The following is an 8,891-nucleotide window of genomic DNA, read 5'->3' as shown; positions in this document are numbered from 1 at the left end:
TTGTCAAACCAAGCAAAAGAATGTATGGAATCAAAGATAGATAACATTTGTCTATAGCCCTAACCTAACACAGCCTTACAGTAATCATCAGGACAATTTATCTTTCTATTAATATACCATTCCTATCATAGGCCCAAGTAAAATTTACTAATAAAAAAAAAAAAAAAAAAATTTCGGTGACATAATTCGTTCTGTCACTCTCGTCTCTTCCTCTTTCTGTGGCCAACAGAAAGCAAAACAGCGTGAAGCTCTGATGCATAGCACTTCGTTTCCGATTCTGATTGCGGCTTCCATTTATCATCTTAAATTTAACAATTCAACTCTCGTTTAAGGTAACTTATTATTTTATTTAAATTTTCAATTATTTATCTATGATGTTATGTTTGATTAGGGTTTAGGGTTTTTATAGAGATGAGTCCAGATGTTATAGAAAATAGAGGTTATGCTTAAATTCTAATACTTTCTCTGTTTCGTTGAATTCATTTCATTGATGAAATATTGGTTAATATTTCTCATTCTTCAAGGATTTTATTTATTTGTTCTTAATTTTCCTTTTAACTTGGTGGCATGAAGAAAACTTCTGTCGCTGAAGACACTATTATACTTTCTTGGGCACTGTACTTAAATTACGTCATTATTTGGTTATAAGTGAGCATATAGATTACTACATTTGAGTTGGTAATGTAATCTTTCTTTTAAGGTACTCTGAATTACCAGAAAAAGATGTTTCTATGGAATTTGTTGGTTGTGGTAAATAATTTGTGTGTGTTATTTACTTTTTCTAAAGTTTGTAGTTCAAAGAAAATTTGGTGATAACAAACTTGATTTGTGTCGGCACATAACATAGGAGCCCAAAGTTTTGGCTGAAATATGCAATCTAGTACTATGTGCTCACGCCTCTTCATTTATAGCTACAATGGTATTATTGATGGTGTGGCGATTGGTGATGGAATTCTACGCCCCAAAAGGGATTCTAGTACTCTTGTTAGTATCTATTCCATATTTTCACACTTGAAATTTCAACCTTAGAGAAAGATTAGTCAAAGTCCAGATCATTTTATGCTAACATGTTGTTAAATGATTGTGCACTTGGAGATGCTTGGGGAAGGATACACTCTACAGGAGTTGTCTTTCAAGATGTATATTATCTTACAAAACCAACACTCAGATGTACTAGTTTGTGAGCGAGTGTTAAATTCTGGATCTTGCCAAGTACTGTGGGAAACTAAATCCACGTGATTGACATTGACAACGAACTGATATATGTGCATACTGGGTGTGTGTGTGTATCAAAATGGTATAATTAGCATTGAGCCTGTATGTATAGAAGAGATTTTGCTAGTATCTTTTCAGTAGTAAACACAACTATTTAGTGGTGATGATTCAATAATATCAACAAGTACTGGGTTTCTGTCTGCAATAATTGTTGAGCAAGGTCTCAAGGGAATCAGATTCTTGCCTATTAGGTACAGCGAGTCATTAGGATCAACTAATAGAATCCGATTGAGGGTCATATGATTCTACCAACTACTAAATGTAAAGCTTTTAACTCAACACAGCAATGTAAGAAGTTTAAGACTATTCTTTTTAGCATTATTGTAAAGAAATCATAATTTACAGCATTATTGTAAAGAAATTATAATATACATTGTTTACATTGGCATGTTGCTCATACAGGTTGAGCTTTTGCTTCTAATATTCTCATCCCATGTCATTACAATATGAAGCATCTTAAGATATTATTTAAAAAGTGAAGATATGATCTGTTTTGCTTTCCATTAGCTTTTCTTTTCTTCTTCCTCTCTTGGATCTGATTCTCCTTTGGAATTCTCTCTATCTATTGATTCATGACAATTGATCAGTTTTTTTTTTTTTTCGACGATTTCAGTATCTAATACATTGCGTTCTATCTAAGATTTAGAAAATTGTAAATGTATAGCATTCTGTTTGAAGGTCAGGATACTATGATAGATGTTTATATTTTGTCGTATTATTTGTGGTTGTGAACCAATAGAAGCCTCAGTTTACTGTTGTTTGACGAGTTTTCCTAATGCTTTTGCTTGTTTTATTTTTTCATGTTCTTCTTTGAAGGATTGTATGGATTTTTCTATTTTTCCTTGGATCAAGAATGGAGGAATTGTATGGATTTTTCTATTTCTTTCTTGTCAAGAATGGTTTTTGTTGAAATTGTAAGCTTTGGTATTTCTTTAGCTGCATGTTTAAATTGCAAAAAGATCTTTCTATTTTTTTTGTGATCAAGAGTGTGTTTTAGTGAAATGTAAGCTTTTGGTATTTCATTAGCTGCATGTTCAATTGCAAAACATTGGTATTGGTTGTGGCTTTGTACCACTCTGTGTTTCCTCAACTTGAACTGTTTTTTGGTTCTTTTTCCTGCACTGATTGAAGGGCTATAAGCCTAAATCAGGCTAACCTTCTGAAAGTGGCCCATTTCGACTATGTATGTATGTATGTATGTAATGTATGTATGTATGTAGTGATATATATATATATATATATATTATATATAACACATTTGGCCCTACTCAGAATGATCATTTAAGTGAACTTGTAGGCTACAGCTGTTCTTGGCCCACCCTGTTTGGGGTGGACAGATTAATTCCCTTGGCATAATCTTTTTATTTTTGTATTAAAAAATTTTGAATAAAAAAATCCTTAATTGGTGTACCCAGATCCAGTTTCATTCATTTTTACCCAATTACCACATAACAACTCTTAGCCAATGTCTCTCTCTCTCACCCACAGGTACAGTGATGGCAAGCCAAAGTTGATAGTGGTTGAGTTCTTGGTTTTGCTTGTTTCCTTGGCTAGAAAACAAAATAAAATTGAAGGGCCGATTTTTGTGATGTTTTATTATTTTTTTGATTTAGAACTTTGCTGTGAATTGGATGTTAAACAGTTTGATTTACTGAATTGTGGGGAAACATTAAGAATTCTGAGTATAGGAGATGGAGGACTTTTATAATTGGTTTTTTGTGATGTTTTGATTATTTGATTATTAGAAGTTCTCTGTTCTACTTTCTTTTGCTATTTTACTTTTTCTTAGTGGAGATACACATCATTGTTTCTTGTACTGCCATCTATTAATACCTTGAGTGTTTAATGTAAATTATTTATATTTAGTTGGTTATTTGTTTAATTGTTGTATATTGTATATTGTTTTTGCTACTAAATTGATAAAGGGAGGGAACAAGGATGGGAAGGGTCGGGTTCCCTTTTTTTCAGGGAATTTTGTCTGTGCACGTAATTGGAAAACAGGAATTGTGGCCTGCTCTGTCCTGTTGCCATACCTAGATTGGTCTTTGTGTTTTTGGAATTTTTGACAATTAGGCCTTATGCCTACTGGCAACTTGACATGGATAATCTGATATGTCTGGAGAATCTATGTAAAGTGTTTGTTACTACTACTTTGGAATAGGATTTTCATTCAAGTTTTGTGGAATCTACATGTGCTATGAAAGTTATTTGTTATTCTATAAGCAAGCAACTGAAATAAAACATATTGATTTTAGATTGTGGTAAATATTAGCAGATTATTAGGAGACACGCGTGATTCTATTTATTCATTCTGGTTTTTGGCTTCTGTGGCAGGTTGAAGAATGCCAAGGAAAGACAAACCATGTCCAGTATCCAGAGGGCTGGGAATTAATTGAGCCTACTCTTCGTGAATTACAAGCCAAGATGAGAGAAGGTTGTTGTCTTCCACATCAAGCACATTCACTGAATGTTTTTTTATAATGTATTAGTTGGGGAAATTATCATAGATTCCTTTAAGAGATCCTGAATTTATCTGCTTCTAATGTTTAAAAATAATTTAAACTCCCTTATGGGTGCGTGTTTTTATATCAATTTTTTTATATAAAAAAATAGATCGAAGAGATTTAAAATCCTTTTTTTTAAATTACATAGAATTAATATTTTTTAACAACTATATTAACTTGACCGGCTCAAAAAATAGAAAATTATATAAGACTAATCGATGATTTAAAATACTATTTTTTAACCTTTACATCATAATAGGAAAATTTGATCCTCGGTCGGCTAATATCTATATATCCTTAGATAATTTTTTTTTTGGAACTTGTGAAATAAAATGTATGTGTATGTTTTGGACAGCAGAGATGATCCACACGATGCAAGAGGAATGTGAAACACTATGGCCTATATTTAAATAGCATCGAAAGCTGCTACATTTTTGATTCCATCGAGAAGGAAATATCTAAGGAGCTTTATGAGTTCGTTTGGACCAAGGCTATGCTGATCGCAATTTGATTGCCAAATGGAAAAGGTTTGTCTCATATCTCTGTCTTAATTCACTATTGTTAAGTGTGTTCTACTGGCTTCTTCATCAGTGGGACCATATAGTTAATATGTTCTGTTATCTTCTCTTTTTCACTTAATGTCAACAGTACACCCTAACTCAAATATTACACACACTCAATAATTACAAATATCCCTTTACCCTTTACACTGTTATATACGCATAGTTTCCAACACTCCCCTCAAGCTGGAGCATATATATCTATCATGCCCAGCTTGTTACAAATATAGTTACCCTTTTACCAACTAGAGACTTCGTGAAGATGTCAGCTAGTGGTTCCCCTGTTCTAACATGATTAGTAGCAATTAACTTTTGTTCAAGTTTCTCTCGTACAAAGTGACAAACCATTTCTATATGCTTAGTCCTCTCGTGAAAGAGTGGATTGTTTGCTATATGTATGGCTGCTTGTTGTCACACCACAAGTCCTAGTCCCCTGGGTCCCCAAACCCAATTTCTTTAAGAAGATGTCTTGTCCATATGAGCTCACACGTAACTGTGCCATAGCCCGTACTAGACTTTGCGCTTGACCTAACTACAACTGGTTGCTTCTTACTTTTCCAAGAAATAAGATTTCCTCCAACAAAACACAAAACCCATTCACAGACCGTCTATGCCCAGAGGATCTTGCCCAATATGCATCTGAAAAACCTCTTACCTATAGACCATGGTCACTGTAAAGAATCCCATGTCCAGTAGATATTTCAAGATATGGAGGACCGCATCCCAATGAGATGTCCTAGGAGAAGACATAACTGACTCACCACACTCACTGAAAACGCAATATCTGGATGGTTACTGTAAGGGTTTAACTTTCCAACTATCCGTCTGTACCTCTCTGGATCACCAACAATCTCTTCATCCTCAGCATTCAATCTCACATTAGGAACCATGGAGTGTCACAAGGCTTAGCCTCACTAGACCCATTTCGGTCAACACATGTAACACATACTTGCGTTGAGAGAGAAAAATCCCTTTCTCACTCCGAGAAACCTTAACTCCGAGAAATACCTTAAGTGCCCAGTCTTTTGTGTGAAATTTGAAGCCAAATAGTGTTTCAAACTCTGAATGCCAACATCATCACTGCCTGTGTGATTACAATGTCATCAACATAACAACCAACAAAATGATGCCAGAACTCGATTGCTTATAAAAGATAGGTGATCATAAGCACTCCTATGTAACAGACTGAGTCATCACTTCGCTAAACCTCCCAAACCACGCCCGGGGATTGCTTTAAGCCATATAAAGATTTCCTCATTTTGCATACCTTTCCTGACTCCCCTTGAGCAACAAACCCCGGAGGTTGCTCCATGTAAACCTCTTCAAGAAGATCACCATGTAAAAAGGCATTTTTTACATCAAGTCGTGAAGAGGCCAACGATATGAAGCTGCAAGAGAATAATAGTCGACAGAGGTCATTTTACCACGGGGGAGAATATCTCAAATAATCAATACCATGCGTCTGGGCATAACCTTTAGCAACCAAACGAGTTTTCAACCGAGCCACAGTCTTATCGGATTAGCCTTCACTGTGAAACCCTTGCACCCAATAGCCTTTTTATTTCAGCACCCCATTAGAACCCATGTACATTATGTTCTAAGCCAACATCTCTTCTTCCATAGCCCGTCGCCACCCATCCATGGTGGCCAGGGCAAGTTTATGATTCTTGCTATGCTCAAACTATGCTTGAAGATAAGAAAAGGATAGGCTTCTGTGTACTCGATAAACTTTTGTCTTGTGTCATCCATACCAGTTGAGCCTTTTGTGGAGAATTTGAGGAAATGTCAAAGCAGAGTATGTCAAGAACTTTGTTAGTGCTGTTCAGAAAGCAGTGGCTGAGATTGGTAGACTTATGGAATTGAAGATGACTTGTTCTTGTGTACCAAAAGAGAGTTTGGTTGAACTTGAAAGACCGTTAACCATGAATAGTGGGATTAGCAAGGAGTTCTTGTGCCTGAATGTGGAATTTCAAAGCTTTGGACCTATCTATTTGGACCATCAGAATGCCTAAGTGATTGAAACGCGTTGCACAAGGTTTCGATGACTAATATGCTTGAGTTCACTGAATTAAAGTGCTGGCTTCGGCTTTTTATCGTGCAAAAGGGGGGTCAGTTGCGTTTATTCCATGAATCTCAGCCGATTCCAGGCCTCGAAGACAACGACCAAAATGGATTGTTGGACATAATTCATGTCAAAACATGACAGAAATCCCTATCCAAGGGCCGTGGAAGAAGAAACTAATATGTCCTTGCTGCAGAAGTGCCTTGAGGCTTCAGAGAATGGGCAATACCACAGAAAAACAGAAAAGCATTGCTGAAATTATGGAAGAGATGTGGATGATCGAGCTAAAATGTTGGGGAGATTCAGTGAAAGAGAACTGGACAGGAAATCTGGTGACATCATCTGGAAGGAGGAAGAGAAAGGCAATGATGAAACTAATGTTGGGATAATTCAAGTTCTAAACCAAAGAGGAGGAAAGTGCCCAAGCTTTTAGAAAACACTCATTACTGGGAGTGAAATCCACAGTGATGAAAGGGATGGTATCAGGGTCAAGGAAGAAACAAAAAGGTTCTTCTGTCAAGGGAGAAGGAGGAGTAAAGGTTCAAGTGCCGACAATGATGGTGGTGGGAGCAAAGAGAAAGTAATGCCAGCCCTATGTCTAGAGAAAGGAAAATGATTCAAAGAGATGATGGGGAGTCCAAAGACCACACTGAGAAGGGCTTCTTATCAAGGGAAAGGAAAAAGAGCAAGTACCTGCACCCTCCTTACACAGATATAAATAGGAGGCAAAGCAAAAAAACATGATAGCCGAATATTTGAAAATTTCTAGTGAAGCTCAGCAGCGCAGCAGCTGAAAGGCTTTCTGACAATGTTGTTGAGTCTGGGTCTCCTCCAATTATTTCGTGTATTGATCAGGTGGTACAGAAGAAAGACTCTAAACATGTGGCGTGGGGCATGACATCGATGTCCTAAGTCTTGAAACACAAAACTAGATCACAACACAAACATTGATGCAAAGAAAGTTAAGAAGCCAGTCTATTGCGTGGATCCAACTACCAAATTTACAACAAAAGTCAGCCTGGTACAAAGAGAAGCACGATGTGAACCTGGTTCTTCAGCAAACCCAAAATCAAACTGATCAAAGTCCCCGGAACAGACAACACGGCGGAAAAGCTCTGATACCATGTTTCTTCTCTATTTCACTTGAATGTCAACCAGTAACACCCTACCCTTTACCCTTTACACTATATATATACACATAGTTTCCAACATGTTCTTTGAACAAGCTTGCTTGTGTAATGAGAATAAGCTACTGGAACTCAGTAATTAAATCTGTAACGAGGATAAGCTATTGGAAATTAAACTTTTCAATTTAAGTTGCAGTAAAGATATATTGTAGGAAATTAGAAATTATTTAACTTATATAGGTCTTCTTTATCGGTTCCTCAAGAAGTTTATTATTTTCTCTGTTTAACCTGGGAAGTATTAGAATAGTTTTGTTACTTTTGTTATTGAGGATATGTGTTATGACTTGCAGCCGGGCTATGAACGTTTGTGTTGCTTAAGATGCATGCAGCCACGGGATCACAACTTCCAAACAACTTGTGTGTGCCGAGTACCCAAGAATCTCAGGGAGGAGGAGGTCATAGAGTGTGTCCATTGTGGTTGCAGGGGCTGTGCCAGCGGCGATTAAGAAAAAACAGATGGTGAGCCTACATACCATCATACTATTTGGTATCAAAATAGTGTTGATACCAAACACTATTTGGTTGATTTCATCTACTTGCAGCAGTGTTGGTATTTTATCAAACATGAAGCATGATTTGAAAATTTAGTTCCATCTTCATCCTTGTCACCATTGACGATGAGTATCCACTGTAATTGAGTAATTTAGATCTAGTTTATGGTATTGTTGTTATATTGGGGTTGGTACTATGCCTGAAGCATCAGATATTAAACAAGGTGGGATGGGGGCTTCTATTGTCTAATTTCATTTAAAACTAACTAATTTGAGGTAATATTGATGATATTTTAGCAAACATTCTTTTCTCATAGGACTGGAAAGGCCTGGTTGGTCCAAATATGTTAAGAACTGGCCAGCGGCCTATCTCTTGTATAAAACTAATCAATCTGGCTTGCTGGGCTACGCTTCAATTCTTCAATTATATTACATTTATATTTTATATGCCTTTGTTATTCAAGGCCCACTTTTTTTTCTTAGTTACATCTTTATTTGAAGGTTAATTGTGTTATTTTACAATACCTCTCCCTACAAAGTTAAGAGCACAAACAAATAAAATGACAACTTTCTTAAGTAAACATAGATTACGTATGGTTAGTACAATCTATGGCTTTGTTAGGTTCTCAGAGAAAAAACTATTTCCAACATGGTCTCTGAAGTTTGAACAACAGTTTTCCATTAAAATTTCTAAACCCATAACTATATAAATGTAGATGAATGACCGTACAGTGTGGGTGAAATTTCAGATTATGAGTTTTAGCTTCTTCTGCTAGGGAGGCAATCTTGAATAGTCTTCGTTGGTCATAGAA

At 36.2% G+C, this 8,891-nt stretch overlaps 1 pseudogene; it reads left to right on the top strand.

Moving 5' to 3' along the window:
- Window positions 1-885: 885 nt before the first annotated feature.
- LOC116134002 lies at window positions 886-8,524 on the top strand (annotated as a pseudogene).
- The last annotated feature ends 367 nt before the right edge of the window (window positions 8,525-8,891 follow it).

This window comes from Pistacia vera, unplaced genomic scaffold, assembly GCF_008641045.1.
Source record: "Pistacia vera cultivar Batoury unplaced genomic scaffold, PisVer_v2 Contig28, whole genome shotgun sequence".
NCBI classification, from domain to species: domain Eukaryota; kingdom Viridiplantae; phylum Streptophyta; class Magnoliopsida; order Sapindales; family Anacardiaceae; genus Pistacia; species Pistacia vera.
The sequence above is the reverse complement of the archived record's forward strand: the minus strand, read 5'-3'. Positions and strand labels throughout refer to the sequence as shown.